General features: G+C 39.1%; 1 protein-coding gene across 3 annotated transcripts in view; it reads left to right on the top strand.

Annotated features, from left to right (window-relative positions):
- Nucleotides 1-22,566, top strand: part of PTPRN2 (protein tyrosine phosphatase receptor type N2) — a 664,108-nt gene that overhangs the window by 208,572 nt on the left and 432,970 nt on the right. The gene's annotated exons all lie outside the window — the stretch shown is intronic.

Below are 22,566 nucleotides of genomic sequence, written 5' to 3'. Positions count from 1 at the left end.
TTTGTTTACAATGCAGAAGTGCCTTAATGCATAGAAAATATTGGTTACCAGAAGCCTCTATAATCTAGCAGAGAAATACAAGAATTGGCTGAAATAGACTGGAAGCTGAATCCAGACTGATTCAAATGGGAAATTAGAAACAAATAAACAACAGAAGCAGCAACCTTAATTATGCAGTAATACTTTGTGAAATATGAAAGTCATGATACTAATATTTTTCCAACTCTAATAAAGCAGCTCTCAGCACAGTATCACTGCTGTTGAACTTGCTGCCTAAATGGAGAAGAAAAGTGCAAAGGATTATTCTGCATTGACAAAATATCAACACCAGCAAATGCTGAAATCGCGATTCAAATTCTGAATCTTGCAGTAATCAGTCAATCATAATCCCAGATGAGCCCCACCAGCACTGGTAAATGCAGCACTTTGCTGCTTTATACAAGAGGTATTACAGCACCGTGAGTGAACAGCTTACTCTGCGCTGTTGGGGCATTGCTGCTCTCGTCAGCAGGAGACAGCCTTTGGATTTAACCACGTGAGACCCTTTGGGAAAGCTTTTATTCTCCAGGAAAGGCATCTGTATTCTTGTAATCGGGCTACTGCTCCAGCTTGCAGTTTTCTTGCAAGTAAACAGGAAGGTAAAGACTACTGCCTACCGGATCCTGAACCGAAAGTTACCTTCGTTGTGTGCGTTAAACAAAAGGTACACATTTGGAGTGCCAGTTTAGCAGAAACATTTTCTTAATGTAGAGTTTTCAGGAGTCCCTGCGTGACTTCACGGACACCTCTGTTCCCAGCAGGTCTTCTGGATGTGAGCATTTGCACGAGTCCAGCAAGTCAGTTATGCGCCTGCTTGAAAATGAACCGTGTGGGAGATGGTGCAGCTGAGGGATATAATTGCTTCCAGCTACCTCCAGGAAGACTTTAGAATGGGGGTACCTTGGAGATGCAATTATTTTAAAAAAAAGTCACAAATCATTTGCAGCTGGAATAACTTTTAAAGCCAGGATTATAGATATAAAAAGTGGTAATGCTGCAATGTCTTACAATTAGAAATCATCATTAATTAAACACACATTCATTCTCAGAAAGAGATATTTTCGTTGTGGCACGTCTGGGTGTTCTCTTTACTTATGTTTTTATTACTTGCAATTACAATTTATTACTTTCCATAAAAATGATAATTTCAGGCATCCTAAGTTAAATGAATGATTCGATAATTTAAAACTACTGAGTATTTAAAACTACTGAGTATTTGTTATCTTTGAGGGCTGTGAAAATGAATTGCACGTTGTTGAATTTAAAATGCCAGTCTTGTGGATAAATCAGTCCCTTGGGAACCTGTGAGCAGCACTGTCACAGAGACAGAAGGGGAGAGGTTGCAGGGTACAGATATTTGCCTCTCGTATATTTATGGCCTGATAGCTGGAGAAGCTGGCTATTTGCAGATTCAGCTGATACGAACCAAGTTTAAGGTTCTTCTCAAAATTCAGATCTTCAGCTATGTTTGCAACTGACTGGAGGGAAAGAAAAGTTAAAGCAGAGAAATATGAGCAGGGTAAAGACTTTGACATGAGAAGAAACTTGAGTTCTGTGAAGGTATATATGGACTGCTCTTTCGTTCCTGGGCAGATCGCAGGGATTCCCTTTTTGCCTGAGTGGAAAACTTCATGCCCTCATAGAAAACAGGACCTGGACCAAAGTCCATGCCAGGGACACTGTGTGATAACGTTGACTTCAGCCTGTTTCTGTCTCGCTTTCTCCGTACGCAGGAGGTGTGGGCGCTTTGCGCTCCCTGCGGGTGGCAGGCACTATGTCATTAGCAGCAGTTTCACTTTTGGCCATTGATCTGCTCCGTTTGGCCTGCCCTGCCGGGCCACTCTGGCTGGTAATTGGAAGAGATGGGTTAAATCAGCCCGTGTAGCAAACGGGCAGTTTCATTGACTTCACTGGAAACAGGAGCTGTTTGCGTGTGTGATTTCTGCAAATTTGTTTTGCTGCTGCTGTTTCTTCTCACACCCTTGAACTGAACCAAAAATGTTACAAATCAGCTGCTTCATCGTGATGCTTCACGTGAAAATCAATGATCATGTATCATATAGGCAATCATGAGGATGTTTTCTCATGATGATATGTGACCTATTAATTTTTTAGTGATTTAAGCATGTGTTCACACGTGAACACATATATATATTTCATCTCTGTGTTGCTTCACAGTTCAGAATAACATATTCAGGATTTTTTATTTTAAGCTTCAGGGGGAAAAAAGGAAAGCTGAGGCATTTGACATGGGCTGGGAATGTAGCAAAACTAATAACTGAGGGGTTTGAGTATGAAAACTAGCGTTGTGACCCCACCTTTGTCTGAAAGAGGAAGTGAGAAGATTTTTATCATACATGGATTCCGTCATCTCCTTTGTTGAAAAGAGAATAAATATCCTGCCTAAATTCTTTAAAAACAAAATACTCCAGCTTTATCTGAAAAATACACTTTATTCCCTTTTCAAATTAGTCATTTCTGCTATGTATGGCATCTCCTGCTTTTCAGTACCTTAATTGAAGTGGTAATAATTGATGCCACCTTTACATATTTATTTCCTGTAGAAGTAATTTACAGAGTCACAGATTCAGGAGATAAAAATAGCATTCTGGTCCTGGGCTTCTCTCCCCAACTAGCAGTGATGATAAAAGTGATTTCCTGTTAAGCAGGCAGCACAGTACTGCAATTGCACGTGCACAAAGCTTCTGATATATACTGGGGTGCTTGGTACCCTGAACTCCAGTTTAATTCAGTGGGAGCTTTAGCACCAATAAATTGAAGTCAAGTATGTGTTTGAACGTATTTTATAGACTGCATGACAGATTCTGATCACTTTCATTGTTGGATAAACTGAAGTCTGATCCTTTTCCCCTTACCAAGTACCTCGTGGTGTTTCTTAGGTTCATATGCACTGTTTAAAAGAAAACCTCCCTCTCCCCTAAACCTCCTATCCTTCCTGTTCTATAGGTGTTTTACCCTTTGTCCAGATACAAACGCTAACATAAGGTATATTGATAAACACTGCTGAGCTGGTTTCACCAATGATGCATCAGACTCAGTGGAGTGACACAGGCTCACTGTGTTGTGACCACGATGAGAAATTGCTTAGATAGTTATCCCTATTTTTGGTAGTGCAAATCTTGGAGTCATGCAAAATTCTTGAGACATCAGTGTTTATGATAATTAGATTAAACAGCGTGTGTGAGGCAATCGAGCGGTCATACACATGAATGGACTGATATACAGAAGATATAATACCGTTAACCATTGAAATATCCATGTCCTAGTAAGAAAAATAGCAGGACAATTAACAAAGAGAAGCTGCATACAAGAGGTCTCATTATTACTTGGTACTGTATTGTATTCTGTATGTATATTGTACACAATAGTTATAATTAAATAAATAAAAAGCCCTTCTTAGGGCTGCAAATCGAGCATTCAGAAGGTAGACAAGCGTAATTCTGGCATTTGCTGCACTGCCTTAATTCAATATCATTGTGCGTGTGTTACGGGACAGTTTCTGATTGCATGATCACATACTACTTCTTTCCAGATAATCCCTGCATCATTTAATGCACAAGGAGAACCTATTCTTTGGATCACCTGGGATCTGAAATAGCTCCATTTGCAAGCTGATAGTTTAAACTCCTAGCAACCCAGACATGCCTACATAACCACCAAGCTTATCTAAGGTCTTCTGTCTCAGGAAATAAGTTAACCCACTCAATCCCAGTAGCTAACTATAAAAAAAAGGAGAGAAAGCCAATCATGTATAATCTTTATTTGAAAATATTGCAGTTATTTACCTTTTTTCTACAAATTGAAGTCTCATTAATCTGTTACACTATTTATTGGCAGTATGGTATTAGCATTAATGAGTAGGATGTTGGCATAAATGGATCACTGCTTATTTTGTTTCCTCTGAAGACTGTGGTTTTTATTTATTATAATGAAAAAGAAATAATTCAATTTTAAACTTGGATTCCTGAATGGCATACAAGAACACAACTACCTTTCTGTGCTTGTGTTAAAGCAAAGCAGTGTATATTCCTGAATCAAGATTTTTAATAGGAAATGTAAGTGGTTCTGAAATCCTAATTTCTGCAAAGGCTGGAGGGAAGGAATGTGTTACTGTATCTAGTTCTGAGTATTTTGAGAGAGAGTCTGCATGAGTCGTCAAAGGTGCCTGTGTGAGATGTGACCTTTTCAGTTCGTATTTATTATGTCTTCCCAAATACACACAGTAGCTGTGCAGTGCCTGTCAACATTACATTTGGTGAAACTGGTCCTCTGAAGGGAAAAGTTCTCTTTTAATCCTTAAATACTCCTCTTCTAACGCTGATTCTGAGAAAAACATCGTGAAGGAAACTGTAAGGAGAGGAAGAAATGTATGTTTAAACTTTCTTTTCCCTCTTTTCTTTCCAAAATCCTTCCTCCTATTAACTCATACGTCCCCTTGTGATCTATTCTCTTGTTATTTCATCTTGTTCTTCTGAGGGCTTTTGCTATCAATAGTTGGTAGGTATCCCCTCTCCAATAAAATGCAGCAGACTTATACGGTCTTGCCTGTACACTATGTAGTGTGCCACCCTCCCCAAAAGTGGCTCAGCTACCATAGCTGGTTGTCCTTGCTGATCATGGAAGGAAGGAATCAAAACTTTTGCAGTTTCAAACGCTTTCTCTTTCTCCTCCTATTTTGCAAGGCTCTCATTAAACCCCTCAAGCCCTCACTGGCATTGGCTCTCTACAGCAGAGCAAACACGTAGGAGAGCGGTCAGAGCCATGGACAGCCAATGATGAAATGTGTATTGAAACCACTGAGATGACAGCGGAAAATATTCTGTAGTAAAACCCTATTGGTGGACTTGGGAGGGACATGGCTACCTGGTGAGCATGCCTTCCTATTTATGGTTGAAAAACCAAGTGATGCACAAAGGTTTGGGGAATGCTTCAACACTCTCGAAGCTGAATTCCTCACTCTCTGAATGAGGTAGGGCATTCAGGCATGAATCCTTGTCAGCAATTAAAGAGAAAAAAAATCATTAAATGCAAATATGGGATATTTCCAAATACATCATTCTGTAAAGTGAGGGAGGAGGGACATTGTTTTTTTGATTCCAAATAGGAACATGTTGGAAACAAGCCTTTAACAAGTGCTGGTCAGTAGTGTAAAAGCTTATTACATTTATCTGAATGCCCAAAAGGGAATTTTATCAGAGTAAGTCTGATTTATGTCATTGCAGCTTCTCAAGTCTCTCAGTTATGTCAGGTTATCATAATCTTCCTCAATAACTGCACATTATAATAGTAGGTACTTCTCCCTAAATCCCCTCTGCAAAAACCATTGTCCTTGCAGTAGCGGCTAGATCTCCTCTTGTCTAGAGCATCCTCATGTATCTTGCTGCTTTGCAGTGCTGCAGACAGGGATCTCATCTGCTGTGTGTTGGTACAGCTCTGAGCACAACTGGACTCTTGATGAAGACCTCAGGGCAATGCCATAATGTTTCTAATAAATCCAGATAACCTGGTCAGCTGGTTGTCCTCCCATTGCACTATGTGTCTTGTTTAGAGTGGGAGAAAGTCTTCTGTGGATTGAGTGTTTTAGTGGAGAATGAAAAATAGCCTCCAACCCTCTGCCAGGTAGAAAGTCTGGGTAACGGGGAAGTAGCTGGCTGGTAGTCTTGTACGATGTTGGATGCAACTGCAAGGTGCCATGGGAAGGAGGAACCATAAAGGAAGGTGATTTCCTCATCCTGTGAGAAGAGGGCACATCTTCTCTTGCGAAAGGGAGGCCCAAACTGCCTTTGGTTTTAAGTAATCCTTTCTGCTGTCCATGTACGTCATAGGAGGAGGGGGAGCTGTGCAGCCCATGTGACTGGGGTCTATTTATTTGTCCTTCCTCTATCCATGAAAGAGTGACAATGGAGCATCTAAGACACCCTTCGTAGTCCTCCTGGGCATACGTCAAGTGGGATGTTGGCAAAGATAAGTAAGCAGCAGCATCTGTGTCAGTGGAGCTGTTGTTCTTCCCTTTGCCTGGGCTTTACTCCATGGTTGCTGTATGGGGTGGGAATTAAGCTGTTCTTATTCTCTCATTTATGAATCAGCAGATAGTCCCATTTTTTTTCTCTCCCATTGAGCAACTGGAAAAAATAGAATAAGATTGAAAGTAAAAATTCCTGAACTGCTTTTTCTTTTTGTGTTCTGACTTTCTGCAAAAAATTTCTGCAGGTGTAACAGCTGTATAATGTATAAATCATTATAAACAAGGCTTGAAAGGAACTTCACTGTTTATACTATAGCTTCCCTGCCCTTTAGCAGTGATGAAAACTGAAAATACCAGTGCATCTGGAATTCAAAGGAGAAGGAAAAAAAAATAGATGAGAGATCATAAAGGGGTAACGCGGTTCAGCTAGACTCAGTGTTTGGAATATTAAGCAGATTTGACCCATGCTGAGAAGAGCCTGAAGAGCAAATTCTTCTCAGCACCATCTCTTATGTCAGGACCCTGATTAACAAAGACATTTAAATAATGTCACTGCACTTCATACAATTTGAGGCTATTTTCTCTTTTGTATAGCTTGTGAGTGTAATTTTTTTTTTACTTGCCATATTTGACCTCTGTCTCCTAATAGTGGCAGGCAATGATACTTTGAGTTATTATGCTGAATATAAATGTAAGCTTCAAAAATAACAAAGCTTTTGTTCTTTTCCTGATGAAAGCACAATTTTGCAGTTGCTTCAAATATTATAGCTCTAAGTCTGCCGTTGCTACTTCTACGAGGGATTTCTCAGTGAATTCATTAGAAGTGTCTATTTTCATAGCCTGGCTTGTACAAATAAGAAGCAGGAATTTGAAAGTTCAGGGTACATCTTGCGGTGCCTAAGCTGCTGCAATATTGCGTATGCTGAACCTGTTTTTATGTTGCTAGCGGGGAATAATTCAAGCTGAACTCTGAATTCCCTCATTAGAGGTTTAAGTCTCTAACGCTAAAACTAAGGCTAAATTTTGATATTTGTTAACAGAATCCTGTGTGAATTAATATTTTCCTGGGGACACACAGAATTTTGAAAGAACAATTCTTGTAAGATAAAGGTAAGTAAAAGCCACACGTGTTTTGGAGACGTGAAAATAATTTCAGGGGTCAGTGGCTTCGCAGTTGGAATTAACAGCATGGTAACTAAGAGCAAGAGGAAGAGCAGAAGGGGTCTGCACTTCCATTTTTTTTATGTGGTATAGGTGCTTGGAGTGGTATTTGGAGAATGTCCCTAATCAAATGAATGTGCCTGGAAAAGAATCTGGCTCTTTCTCCTGGTCATGTGGATCTCTTTTTCTTTTTTTTTTCCTTAATTTTTTTTCTTTTCTTTTTGTTTTTTTCTTAATTAGATCTATTTCTGAATGAAAAAAGTATGGAGTAGAAAAGAATGGACTAAAGCTGTCACTTCTATTTCAAGCTAAATCTAAAGATTCAGGGCACAAGAAACCTCCTGTGATTATAATTTCAACTTTCAAGTGTTTTCCTACATTTCTGTTCTTGAAAGAATGGAAAAGAAACTATTGTTCATTTTACTCATATATCTGAAAATAGAAGTCATTTTAGTGAGAACCTGTTCTTTCCTTAATGAATATCTAAATCAGAGTTTTCAATGCCTCTGGGCGAAGTTTCTAGGTAGCCTGAACTATATAGCGTGTGACTGCCAACTGTCCAGATGGAAACAGTAAATCAGGCAGCAGATGAATGTGGGATTGCCTCGGCAAAAAATAACATTTTTCAATTGTTTTGCAGATTAAGGGCCTGTCATACTTCATCTCCATCATAGAATCCTAAACATTTTGTAGGGAGATACAATGAGGAGAATGAAGACTATGCAATGACTAAATACATTTTTATTTAATAGGAAATTATGTTTTGTTTAATTTCATTGCAACCAGAATACAGTTTACATTTCTTTCCCCAACCCTTATTAATTCATTACATTTAGCGAATATTCAAAAATTACTCCAAATCAAAGCTACCAGTTATTTTTGGACGGGATTAGCGCCACAAAGACTGAGAAGATGCTTACAGAGAATCATTTATTGCTTCCAGTAGCCAAAGAAAGTTGGTGAAAGGGCAGTTTTCTAGTATATTGACACCTGGCTTTCAGCTATTTACATTTACAAACAATTTCTTTCTATCAGTTGGGAGATCTTCAGGAGTTGGTGGTCAAAATGAAAGACTCTTTGCAGTGCAAGTTTGGCATTCTTGTACAAAGTATGACACTTTTGGTGGCATTTTGTGGCTGCCATATAATCCATCTCTTCTGCAAAGAGCCAAAATATCCTGCTGTTGTTTGATTAAAATAACAATTTAACAAAACATACAAGAATTAAATAAAAAGAAAAGGCTGCATGCTTAAGCATTTTCTGTAAGCTTTCCAAGTCATTGCCTGTGAACTTCAAAAGAAAATAATAACAGCAGTGGATTTATCCGTTATTTAAAATAAAACAATGCAATAATGTAATAATCACATTTTCTAATGTCTCAAAGAACACATAAACTTCTTCATACCACCAGCAACTTATTGTCCCCATTGATTTTACTAAATAGAATCATCCCACCTGTGTATTTATCAAATGTTAGTATTAAAAACTGGAAAGGATTAGAAATAGATTTTTTTTCTTTTGTTGGTGAATATGCTTTGCTCAGCTAGGGAATAAAAAGTAAGCAAGTGTCTCCTAAGCTTTTTGTCTTCTGTTTTGCTGGACATGTACTGGTCAAGTCTTTTTTTTCATATCATCAGCATCTAGGCTGTTTTTTTTATTTGGTTTAGAACTATTTCCACTATTTCAAAACCAGTTTTCTGTTCTGAGGCAATTAGTAGCCTGGCAGCCGTCAACAGATACTACATTTTTTGAGTGTGATGACTTATAGCACTAAGCAGAAGATCTTAGTTTGAATCAATGTTTTTTTCCATTTCACTTTATATTTTATCAATGAATATCACCATATGATTTCATCTACTATGGAAATGTCATTTCTATAACAAAATCTGCCAATTAATTTCCATTTAATTAACACATTCGGCATCATTCAGGAAGCAAACAAGTGTAGGCTCTGTTTAAAAATTAAAAAAAAAAAAAAAGGCTAGTTAGTTGTTGTGGTTAGTGACAGAAGACATGCATGAGTCAAGTCAGGAGAATAATACTTCTTCTATGTTCCTTCCCTGGAAAAAAGATACTTGAAAAATGAGTTAGGAAGGGCTGCTGCATCTCTGATTCTCTATATCTGGGAGGGTATAAAGTACAGTAGGAATTATCTAAGTCTAATAGAAGTCTAAAAGAGAGGGGCTCTGTATTGTTGGATCTTCATGGCTTCCCTTTATTTGATTCTCCTTCCTTGCTTTGTACTGACAGCATTTCCCCGGGGGGAAGTTCCCCAAGCGCTGAGAAATCCACCATGGGCAAAAAGACAGTATAGCTATAGCTCTGCCATAGAAACTTGTCAGGCCTGGGAGAGGCTGTAGCATTTTCATCATACTAAGCTGGCTGACATGCTCTCACAGAATTTGCTGTATAATTCAGAGCCCTCTTAAACTCTTTTAAACCATGGCTGGATTGAAAATGAGGATGCTGCAGTCCTTTCCTTGGAAAAGCACTTCTTTGGGTTGAATCCTGTCAGATATGGCAAGAAATCTGGACCGTGCTGCTTAGCTGGGCAGCTCTACTCCATGGAGATGTGCGGACTGTTGATACATAGGAGATTGTAGCACACTGTAAAATTCACTGGTGGAATTAAAGAAATTGGAAGAGATTTAAAATTTGTTACTGTGCTACTCAGTTTTTATATTTCATTTCTCTTTTAACTTAAAAATAGAATAAAGAATCAGAACAGTCATTTAGAATATGAAGGATACATACTTTGGATGCACAAATAAATATACAGCATATGGTATTGCCTTCTGTTATGACAAAATAGTTTCTAAACTTAGTTAGATAGAATTATATCCTGCAATTTTATTTTTTATTTATTTCATATCGATATATATTTCAAACATGTCAATAGCCACTGATTGCTTTTGGGTAGCATATGGAAGCCCGTTGCAAAATATTCTAATGCAGAACGTGAGTAAGCTAATGTAATTTTTGACAGCTTATTTCTCATAGCTCGTTATGAAAGTCAAAAAAAAATAGGCAGGCTTTCCTGCTTGTATTTAGCTTTTTCGTTTACAAAGAGTAACTTTTCCTTCCTTTCTCCAAAGTTTCTGGTGCATTGCCCATGTGCTTATGCTGTGTATGTTTCTGAGCAGAGTTTTTGAATTTGGACTCAGATCCAAACACGTGCTGCCTGTGGAAACTCTTCAAGGGCAAAGGCAACATCACTTGTCATTGATTCTGCAGAACATTTAAGGAGAAGTGACATTTACAAGGGCTTGTTTTGAAGTTTATATAGATTTGGCAAGAATAGCTGCTTCAGTAACTGTTGTGCTGTAACAAGTAAGCATGGACTTTACCACCAGCAGATTCACTTGTCATCCAAGTAAAAATAAATATTCAATAAACAATTTACTAGGGATGTGAGTTCACTTCTGCTTCATTCCACATGGAAAGACCTGACATCTGTTGCCTACATAGTGTTATTAAGGACACAATGAAATGAAGACAAATCAATTGTGTAATTGTCAAAAATATATCAGGGAAACTTTTTTCTTGGCTAGTAAAAATAATGTAAAGAATAATAGCACAAGGAATATATCCAGACTGTATGTGTGATGGTGAGTACGGTGTGAGAGTGATAACTGAACTATAAGAATAAGAACCATAACTATAAGAATTTACAGGAATAGAACTTATTCTTTCATGGGCCTGGTGTTGTTTAAACAAAAGCGCTTTAACATCACCCTGGTGGCATTTGGAGATCTCACGCTGAAAGTATAGTCTTACAACCATTAGGATCCCCATTTGGACTACCAGAGTTGCGCAGTGTGGCATTAATGTAAATGATAATAAGGGTAATAATAAAATTGCCTAGCGCTTCCTATTCCTGTTAGCAATACAAGGGGAGTGAGTGCAGGGAGAGTGGGAAGGGCCTGTTTCGGCTTTGCCGGTGCGGTGTTACTTGCGTTCCCATTCAGGAGAGCTTTCTCATGCCCGTTCACCCAACCACATTCTGTGAAGGCCTGCACCACCGAAGGCTGCACGAAGAGGGTGAAACCTGTGCTGGGAAACTGGCTGCCGAAACTCCACCAGTACTGCGGGAGCGAAGGCTTTGCTGTAGCGTGTTTAGCCACACAGAATAACCCACTCGAAGTAACCTGCTAAGTGTCTAGGAGAGTCACGGAGAATAAGTAGCCCTGACTCTTGTGCGAGAGGCGGGATGGCACAAGGATGTGCTGGAGAAGGTCGGGATGGCACTGAAGGCGCTGCTGGCAGTCCTTGGTGGTGGTGCTTTACTAGCAGTGACATCTGGTGACTGCTGCCTGCACTGCAGCATTTCTACCTGAATAACTGAAATTTTCCTCCATTGGGACACTCTTGTTCAGCCTCTGCCGTTATGTAGATCATCGATAAATACAAAACAATCACCCATCCTCACACACACAGTCTATAAACATCACAGTGACAAATATGACAGATTCTTTCCTCATCCATTCCATATTAAAAAAAAAAAAAAAAGCAAAGACAGTTACTTTTGATGACAACTCAATTTGGCATAGGGGTATCTTTGTTGTTATCCTGGGATCTTGACCAATTTTAGTGTAGTCTCAACCAAATAGGGTGATCAAAAACTATCTGAGAAACATTGAAGTTTGAATCTTTGTCATTTAGGTAACAAGTCGATAGAAGTATTTTCATTCATATATCATGTAGCAAAAGTAAAAGAAATAAATATAGTTTCTGTACCAATATCTGTATGTAGAAATACAGATATAGAAGACAATGGTGAATAAAAATAGCAAATTAACAACAAAATGTTGAAAGTGCAATATTTCATTTATCTATTTTACTAGTTGTAGTAAATAAAACAAGTTAAACCCAGATTCTGTTATTCTTTTTGCAACAAATAAGCCTGAAGTATAAAATAAAAGAATTGTTTCTCTGGAAAACTGAGAATATTTTTCCGGTCTGCAGTTGCTAACCCTGTGTGAGGGACCGTGAACAGAGGCTACCAGCTGAAGGCTAGCTTTGTAAAGGCGTGAAGCGGGACATTTTTGATAGTTTATTCGCTCATTGCTCTTTCCTTCACAAGATTTATGCATTTGAGGGTGGTGAGAGCAAGTATTTTCTTGGCAGATTGCCTTGCCGGGCTACAGATTTTGGCAAGTGAACCACTAATCTTTTGGAATGAGAGAAGGGCAATTTGTGCTTCCTTTCTTGTATGAGGAACAGCTAAGGAGGAGTGTATGGAGCTCTTGGCCACTTTTACAGGGACATTTCCTCATAGTTTCATTACTAAGGAGCAGCAATCTGGTCAATGAAACAGAGATCTTACCTTAAATAAGAGTATGTTGGCAAAATACCTGCTATAGTCTGGCTTTTTAACACTGCATCTTTTGTCGTGAATTAGCTTACGTTGCTCTCGTGGCAATCAGATTGATTGCTGCAGGGTTCACCTGTCATTCCTGCTATAGACAAAGGGGAGACATCACTGATAACTAAGGCTGTGTAGCGTTTTCATACATATTAGTTATATGTATGTGCCCAATGGAGTAGTTTATAGACCAACAGAATAGCCAATATTCCCTTCTGCCTACATTTATGCCTCTCTGTCAACAAATGCAAGTTTTGTTTTCTTAACATGGGAGAAAAACCGCTGTGACTTTTGCCCAGGACACCCTGAGGAGGTGGAAAATACGGCACATGAATGTTCCACCACATCAAAAGTATGGTAATAGGTAGCACTTGATAATCTAGAAATATATCACTATTTCTTAACGCCGGCAGCCACTGATCAGAAGACTTACTTATCACCTGTAACAACACTAAGCGAAAGAGAAGAATGAGCTATACCACCAATGTTTGCCTCTTTTGAATGGTTTAACATTACCGCTGTTTGCACTCTGAAGGACGTTTGCCAGTTCGCATGCTATTCAAAACTATTGATGGGCAAATTTCTGGAATGAATGGTATTTTTGAAAATAAATTCATGTACTATATATTAGTCACAAGTCCTTTAACAGTGGAAATATACTGAAGTTATGAAAAAACAAAGCAACCGCCTGCTGCTTGGTTAAGGCTACGCTGCAGGAGCTCCTAGTGGACTCCCTTTTTTTTTGCTCTGTTTCTTGTTCCCAGCAGCAGGCCCAGATCTACAGTGCTTGGATGCCTCGCAAAATGCATTTTGCAGCCTTACCCCCCAAAAAGTGTGTAACGATACCCATTTTGCAGATAAAGAAATGAGTCACCCAGCGTGTGTAGCGCATGTCACGTTTGTGTGTGTTGCGTTTGTTTGTGTGCGTCACATTTGTGTCGCATTACGCAAGAAAGCAGCGGACAGCGGTCCCAAGGCGTATGTGTGGACCTGGCTCAGGTCCAGGCGACGTCTCAGAGCATCATCTGTGCCCAAAGGCAGGTTTTTTTTTGTTCACATTGAGCTCCCTGGGTATAGCCGCTCTGTTCAGTTAATATTAGATCTTTGTGATGTGAAGTTTTTATAAATAATCTGAATATTTCAGTATATTCAGATTTTAGGTTGAACAGAGAATGCTCAGTGGAAAATGTTTAAAATAAATGGGCAAAATTGCTCCCAAGAAAGCTAGGAACGTTATATTCCAGGTATATGCTTTATTTCGGTGTGATTTCCTCAGGGCATCTTTTGAGGCATTTTTTTATGTCAGATTTTTCAGTAAATACCATTTAAACGTAGAAGCTTTTGATAGTTTTAAGCAACAAATGATGCAGCTTTTTGAATGAAGTGATATATGTTGAGTGATATATTAGCTGGAACTGTGCTTACAAAGGCTATTAAATTTTAGGGGCTTTTAGTTCATATCTGATTGTTCCAGGTCTTCTATTGGAAACCTTTCAGTTCATTGACAAATTTAGCCTCTAGATCAGTCAGAGATTAAACAAAATCCCAGTTTGTTAGTGGCATAGTGCAATCTCAAACCACAGTTTGTAAGCATGGCATAATTTAAGCATTCAGAGAGATTAGCCCCAAAAGACAGTAAAGAAGGTAGAAAGAATCAGAAACCAGAGTGCGTGCAGCTGACAAAGCATCAATGTGAATTTGTGAATCAGCATTTCATGAATTGCCCAAAAATGTTATTGAAGCTCAGTGAGGTATTAACTCTTTGAAACAAGGGAGGAAAAATGAACATAAGGCAGGAAACCATGTCAGTCAGACGTTCTCTCGCTAAATCTTTTCCAATGTAGGCTAAACTAAGTCAAGCCATTTCATTTTTATCCAGGGACGTCAGCTGAATACACGGGCAGCTCCTGCGCCTTAGCTAACATGTGGTACAATAATTTGTTACTTGGTTGTAATTGGCTTGCAAATCAGAGCCCTGAGGTGTACAGAGTAAGAATGCCTAAATAATAAAAGAAAGTCTGTTATGCAAGGTACAGCAAAGCATATTGCATCCTCTATTGCAACGGTCGAAAGCTCAAAACCCCAAAAGTTTACTTGCACAGGAGAACAGAAAGAAGAAGTAGTTTAAATACTCCTCAGGCTGAAAACGCTAGGCTGTCTTTCGGCGTTGCACAGACCCACTCAGTGCGTATTTTCTGTGCATGGGGTGAATTCACAGTGAAAGCTGCGGAGCACTAATCGGCTTTTGGGGAGCAATCTGACCTGCAGAAGGTTCATCTTTGCTTCAGGCAAACCCACTTGGCTGCTGTACTTTCCTGGAAAACTGCATTTCAGCCACCAAGATTTTTATAAGGTTCCTGTGGGAACCCTAACTTCCACAGCCATATGTTTTTATTATTAATAATAGTAGCAATAACAATTATTGTTATTGTTATTGCTGTAGAAAGAGACTGTACAAATGCATGCAATATATTACCCCTTCCTGGAGGAATTTACAGTCCAAGAGATGAGACTTAGGAGTGGGAAATGGCTAAAAACACAGACTAAATATGTTTATGGAAGTTGCTTCCAATCATTTAAAATTTTCAAGTTTTCACCTTTGTCTGCCTTAATCTGCATTGGTCTTGATGCCGCTAGAGTATGGTGAGTGGGAGACCCAGTGCACTTCCTAGACAAAATGTTTCAAGTCTGTCAGATTTGTCTGTGCTATATATATGCTGTAAATATGCTGCAGAATCTTTTGCTCTGACTCGATCTACTGTTTCCTCTGTACTGTCGATACAATGGTTTGTATGCAAACAATGGTTTGTATGTACGTTGTAAGGACATATGTTCAGAACCAAACGCTGAGATGAATTTGCAATTACAGACTTAGCTGTACTGCCTGGTTTTGCACTGCTGTGTATTGACTTTGCGTGTCCAATTTAAGGCACTCCTCTGACAGACGAAAATTGATTTTTCACAAACATCAATGAGAGTTCAGCAGTTACATAAAACGGGGGTGAGATCCACTATGCAGATCTGAAAGAATTCTGCTCAGAGGCATTTAAAAATGCATGAAGAAATGTGGATCTGAGGTGAATTTGCTAGAATATGTATAACTTGTATATCCACATAATTCTCTATACTTTTTTAAGTGCCAGAATGTTTCTGACCAATTCTGCCTTGTTACAGGTGATGTTTTAGTTCTCAGACTGAAATGACTTCAAAAGTCCTTTCCCAAGAACTATATTTTTCTTAACAATAAGGCTGTCTTCCGGCTGTTAGCATGAAATGAAATGGATAAAATAAAATGCGAATGAGGACCTGTTCGTTTTATGGGCATCATTAACTACTGTTTGGACAATGTCTGCATGCTTAGCATTGTAAAGCCTAGCATTACAACCCATTTCTACATACTAAAAAGATCCTGAAAAGATGAGATGGGTGAATGAAAGTTTGGAGTAGCGTAAGAGGTGCAAAAAGGAAAAATGAGATAGAGAGGGAAGGCAAAGGGAATAGAAAAATGAAGGATATTTTAAGAGAAAATGAAACACAGTCATGCCTTATTCAGATAACCTGCAGAAGATTAGTGTGATAAAGACAGCTGTGTTACCGGGCAGAACTAAAGTCAGGAGCTAAAGTCAGGCTTTCGGGGTTACATTTTGGAAGCATGGGAATACTTCCTAATGTTCTTGAGAACTCCTTGGACTGACAGCACTGAGGCAATGTCTGTGCATAGTCCAGGGATAGAAGGAAGTGGAGGACTGAAAGATGTCTCTTTACCTATGTATTAGATGTGATTGTTTTTCGATGAGTAGGTAACTGACCATGAATTAAATTTAGGCTGAACTCTAACGTAGAATTGTAACTGTGGAGGAAGCCCCCTTTTGCATGTCTTCCTTCCTTATAAAGCATTTTGTAAGCAGAACCATCTACTTTCAAGGTTGAGGGGCATCAATTTGTGAAAAGGATTATATGACATAGTGAATAGCATAGGATTTAGCTCAAGAATCTGGGAAGTGTCTTTCATGTACCCATTTCTATTCTAGTCTTTGGAAAGTAACCTGTTCTAGTCGGAAGTCAGATGAGATATTTTGCATTATCATATTATTCTTTTATTACTATCAGCTCCAGTGGCAGAAAAAACATATGTAGCTCTGCACTTTAAAACTTTCTCTTGTATAAACCCAATTTTTTGCAACAAGAACTGAAATAAAAGTAAAGAAACATTGCATACTGAGTCCTGTGAGATTATTTTATAATCTCTTTAGCAAATGAAGCACTCATTCAGCTTTTTCAAAAAATAGAAATTCTGAAAAATTGAAGAGAGAAGGATTCTCTCAACCTTCTTCTGGTAGTTACTTAGAGTAAATTAAAATCAGGGTTATAAGAAGATCATACTAGTAATTTACTTCTATGGAGATTATCACTTTTATATGTAATAAAACAATATATGAAAATTTGAAACTGCAGTCCTTAAGGAGACCTTTTGTCTCTTCTCCCAAACGGAAGCTCTTTGCCTTGGGAGCACGAGCTCATTGCTGCTGGATGCAGCAATTGCCTGCATAGGATAGAGGAGCTCCTGCCAGAAGCTCCCAAAGAGGGCGAAAGTCTCACCAACGCAAATCTGGTGCTCCCCACTACTTCCAGTGAACACAGTGGAAAAAGCAAAGAAACAGCAAAAGTTCCTGAGGACTTTCCGGAGGGCACGGCCACAGTTCCTGTTGAAATGCATTGAACAAGAACAGTAATGACTGCTTATAACGTCAAGCTGTTCCTTCAAATTCAGCTGGTGTGTGAAGTTACATGGAGACTGAATTCTACAGGAAGTCTGAAAAGTCTGTGTCGGATTTTCTTTCGATCTAGAAGACTACAGAATGTTGGACAAGAGTAAAATAATGTAATTGAAGTAATTTTTCATAGAGTGCAGTGCAAAACTGTCTTGTCAGACTTTCTTCAAACTTTGCAGACGCCTTCTTCAGTCACAATTTTCAGAGCAAATGACTATTCCAAGTCAAAGATACAGTGGAGTTAAAATTTTGTAACAGTTTGTAGTAAAAGCCAGTAGCAACCCTAACTGTGCAGAGGTGGGTTTAACTTCTCCATTATATTTTGTCATTAACTTGCCACTGTGAGTTCACAGAATCACAGAATGGTTGAGGTTGGAAGGGACCTCTGGAGATCATCTAGTCCAACCTCCCTGCTCAAGCAGGGTCACCTAGAGCATATTGCCCAGGATCACATCCAGACGGGTTTTGAATATCTCCAGCGAAGGAGACTCCACCACCTCTCTGGGCAACCTGTTCCAATGCTCGGTCACCCTCACAGTGAAGAAGTTTTTCCTCAGGTTCAGATGGAACTTCCTGTGGTTCAGTTTCTGCCCGTTGCCTCTTGTCCTGTTGCTGGGCACCACGGAGAAGAGGCTGGCCTCATCCTCTTGACACTCCCCCTTCAGATACTTGTACACGTTGATGAGATCCCCTCTCAATCTTCTCTTCTCCAGGCTGAACAGGCCCAGCTCTTGCAGTCTTTCTTCATAGGAGAGATGCTCCAGCCCTCTAATCATCTTGGTAGCCCTCCGCTGGACTCTCTCCAGGAGCGCCATGTCTCTCTTGTACTGGGGAGCCCTGAACTGGACACAGTACTCCAGGTGAGGCCTCACCAGGGCTGAATAGAGGGGCAGGATCACCTGCCTCGACCTGCTGGCAACACTCTGCCTAATGCACCCCAGGATCCCATTGGCCTTCTTGGCCACAAGGGCACACTGCTGGCTCATGTTTAACTTGTTGTCCACCAGCACTCCCAGGTCCTTGTAATACAAAATTGCTTTTGGAAGAAGTTCAAGTTTTCTTTTATTGTAATGGGAAGCCTCAAGACTTTATCTTTTTGCTGCATTCTTAGGTAGAAAATACAGCACTTGGAAGAATGAATTTTGATATACACATAGCAGCCTCAGAATTAATCCGGCAATTTTGAGTAAGCCAGTACTGAAATATGTGAACATCACTGTAATGCTGACCTAACTGTTGTGAAAATAGGGAAGAAAGCCAATCATTCCCAATTCTGCAGATGTTCTGACAGCTAAAGAAGGCACTAACAATTTGCAGCACATGGCATGAGGGATGAGACTGAGCTCTGCAGCTGAGTGTCCTGACTGAAATAAAGTAGGCAGTGAGGGTAGCTCAGAGAAAAGCCCATTTTATCATATACTGCAAAGCCAACTAAACAGGTTAAAAATGAAATTTTATGATAAATGTGAAAACAACTTTGAATTTTCATTTGGAGATGGAAGCTAGCATCTTTGCCAGTGCAAATCTGTGCTTTGATTTCAATTAGTATAATAATTATTAGATGTATGCTTTCTGTTGACGTAGTTGTTGCTCAGTGTTAAGCGTAGTAGAGACCTAGGCAATACTATTTTTTATTATTATTTTTATAATTGAGTATATAACAGTAATAATATATAATAATCTTATGTAATATTATAATATAGAATAATATAGAATAGTAATAATATGTAATTGTGCTATGGAAAGAAAAGATCCAGGGAGATTCCTGACAGTAATAATGAAAGACCAGATTGGATCTGGAGTAATTCCGTTGTTGTGCAGCTTAGGTGTAGTTTTTTACACACTGGCATTGCCTTTTTGCATACGTTTAGGTTGAGGAATTTTGGAAAAAGTAAAAAAAAGGAGGATTAACACTTGAGCTGTGCCACCAAGGATAAGTATGTCGCGTGTTACTTCTGGTGGGGCGAGATCATACCGAGGGCCCTTTTCACGGGGATTCGCTGCCATCCGTATTGCTCAGTTGTGAGCAGTTTTATACCTGTTTATACCAGTTTTATACCAGTTTTATACCTGCTGCCGCATGTGGGGGGCCGCCAGACTCTTTTTGAAGGATGCAGGAATGGCCACGTGTGGGCTGGTGCTGGCCGGCTGCGGGAATTCCCATTGGGACACAGAGGGCCTGGGCAGGGCTGCGGCGGGGGGACGGTTCCTCGGTGCCGCGGCGTCCCCCCTTACAGCTCCCCTGTAGTGACATGGAAGTAATGTGAGCGCAAGAGCTCCGCTGTGATCCTGCTCAGCCGGCGGAGATAACTTGTTATAATTGGGGTGTGAGCCAGCAGCAGGCGCTAGGTGCGACGGTAAGGACAAAGGGAACAGGAAATCGCCATACGGCGTCATATGCTCCTTCTCAACCTTAATTTTGATTGCAGCTGTCAATGTGGTATTAGAGTTCTTGAATGTGTTATTTTATGAGCTCCATGTGTGGGAGAGATTTTTTTTGAAACTGAAACAATGCTAGGAAATGATTGGCATAAGGTTAGCTTAGACATATTGCAGCTCCGGAGATAGCTGCATGAGAAACAGCAATACGAACTAATTGGTGAAGAGGGAAGATTTTCCTGAATTAGTTGAAATTTGCATTTTTCATCCATGTGTTGTTCTGCCTCTTATTTGAGTTTAAGAGTAAGTGCTAGGAGATATATTCAAGAAGGGATATTCCCCTAACTCCCATTTCTTAAGCTCTATAACAAACGTTCTCTTTTTCTTTCTTCACTTTACTTCTTTCAGTGCCACAGTTGTGTTCTTTTACAGTATTAGGGACTGTGTGCCCATAATGATTTGAAATGTATTATGAGAAAATGTTAAAATACTGCTGTGGAAAGAAAAAAATATACCCAAGGCACCAAAGGACACATAGTTATGACCAGTGAGAACTGGGATTGCAGTGGTTTGCTATGTCTGGAGACTGCTTTGAAAAGTACTGTTCGTGGAGGCTTAAAGATAGGCACAGTTAGCTATTCACACCTTGGTCTGTGGCCATATATATGGCTCAAGCCTGAGAGAGATGAATTTCCTGTCTTTATGCAAGTACTGCAAATGAATTCTTTCATGCTTTCATTTGACCAAAACTCTTGAGAATGATTCCCTGTGTTTTTCTTCAAATTTTATTTACTCTTTAATCTTTAGCTTTTAATAGAGCGAGTATTGGCTTAGAGTTACAGAGTGAAACTGTAGTGATTTTGGAAACATAGCTGATAAATAAGTAATTCTACAGCTATGCTAATGATTTATATCTATATATATTTTAGCTGAACTTTCTGGTTGCACATCCTTCTAAACTGGAATGTTATCTTAATTTTTTTCTTTTGTATAAATATAAAAAAAGTAAAAATGTGTAGTGCTAGGCAACAGAGAAGTAAGCTTGAAAAAATGTAAGTGTATGTGAGTGTATATATGTACACGTTATATATAAACTTCCATGCAAAAATAATTTTAATAACACTATACTAAAATAATCGTATGTTCCTGGTGACTCATTTTTGTGAATTCATATAAGAACATATTCTGAGCAGCCTTAGACTGAGATTTGCAAAATGATTTGACTCTATCTACTTACATGGCACATTTGAAAAGGTGAGATTTGCATTTGAAAAGGATGAATCAGATCTGAAAATACCTTGGAGATTATTCCCCCCTCCCAGGTTTGGAACCATTTACTGTAGCCATTGACATCTAGCATGATTTTTGGTGGAGTGTTTCCTCAATAAACTTGTGTAACATTTTTATTTAAGAAAAGGAAAAGAGCAAAAGTAAAGTGGATTTCTTACGTGCCAGAGTTTTGTTTTGTTTTGTTTTGTTTTTGATAAACCTTCAACTATACAAAGGTTGGTTCTAGATTGTTCAATGATATTTTCATAAATGAAAAAAATGAAGTGTGGGATGCAGTCCAGTTAAACTTGCATAAGTTGGGACTTTTTTTCCTATAACTCATCTAAATACCAGACAGCAGTAAGTTTGAATACTTCCTGGGCCTGTCTAATTTTACCTAACTTCATTGTTTCCCACTTGGGCTGAAAATTTCATAAACACAAAAATTATTTTTACTTCTGCATGCTCAGAGCTGTTTGTTTTGACAGGATGGACACATCTATTTAAACTTCTCTTTTAAACCCAGGCTTAGGTAAACAGATAATGAACTCCACCTTAATACCCAGGAAAAATCCAAGCACCAGAAACCCTTCTTTAATAGCCCGTTGGATAAAGCACTCATCCACAAAGTGAGATGGCCACGTTGCGGGTTCTCCTTAGACTGACCGTGCTTAAGCATGCAGTCCAAGAGAGTCCCTGTCCCAGCAAACCTGGTGCTGACTGCAAATCATGGTGATGTTCCTAATGCGTGTATGAACAGAGCTGAACCAGAATCCCCCCTTCCGAGGCTGATTCTCTCTACCAGATATATCCCCTTCCCCCTAGGACTAGGGAGGATTTTTCTTTAGGAGGTTTCTTACAGGAAGATATTAGCAGAATCGCCGTATCTGGAACTTTTATCAATATTCGTTTGAGGATTTTGTGGTGTTTTACTGCACCTGGCATAAAGGCAGAAATTCTCTGCAATTACGTGATATTTAGTTATTAGATAATTACAGATAATTGCAAGGGTAAGTTCTATCAAGTAAAGTGTTACCATAAAATTTAAATTCTAGCAATCGGATAACAATTATGGTTGAAGTTATATCGTCACCAGGTATAATTACCATGAGATCGGCAGCACATGTAATTAATGAGTAGTCACATGGAATTTGCCTTCGGAGTTACACTTCCCCTTTTTGTAAAGTTCTTTGTCACAACATTTGACTGTGAAGATAACATAAATTGGCCTTCCGAAGTGCTACATTAAAATCCAAAATACTTCTTTCCAGTGTAATACTCGCTACTTAGTGTTCTAACTGCATAGGTTGATGGAGGGAACAGGGAAAGGGTGGTGCACTGTGAACCAGGGAGAACTGAACTAATCACCTGCGGGAAGCTACTTTTCAATGGATACCAGCATCCAATTTTAAAACTCTTTGTCCTTCAGTAACTTGCTAGTGAGATAACTCTTCCCCATAGCTATCCAAAAATAACTCTTTATTATATATTAAAGCTAGTTTATACCTAGCTAAAATTCTATTAGGAATAAACTCTTTCAAGACCCCACCACATCATCTACTATCTTCCTTCCAACAATGTTTAATAACGTCTCT

This window comes from Struthio camelus, chromosome 2, assembly GCF_040807025.1.
Source record: "Struthio camelus isolate bStrCam1 chromosome 2, bStrCam1.hap1, whole genome shotgun sequence".
Taxonomy (NCBI): domain Eukaryota; kingdom Metazoa; phylum Chordata; class Aves; order Struthioniformes; family Struthionidae; genus Struthio; species Struthio camelus.
This window is presented reverse-complemented; position numbering and strand designations above follow the sequence as displayed.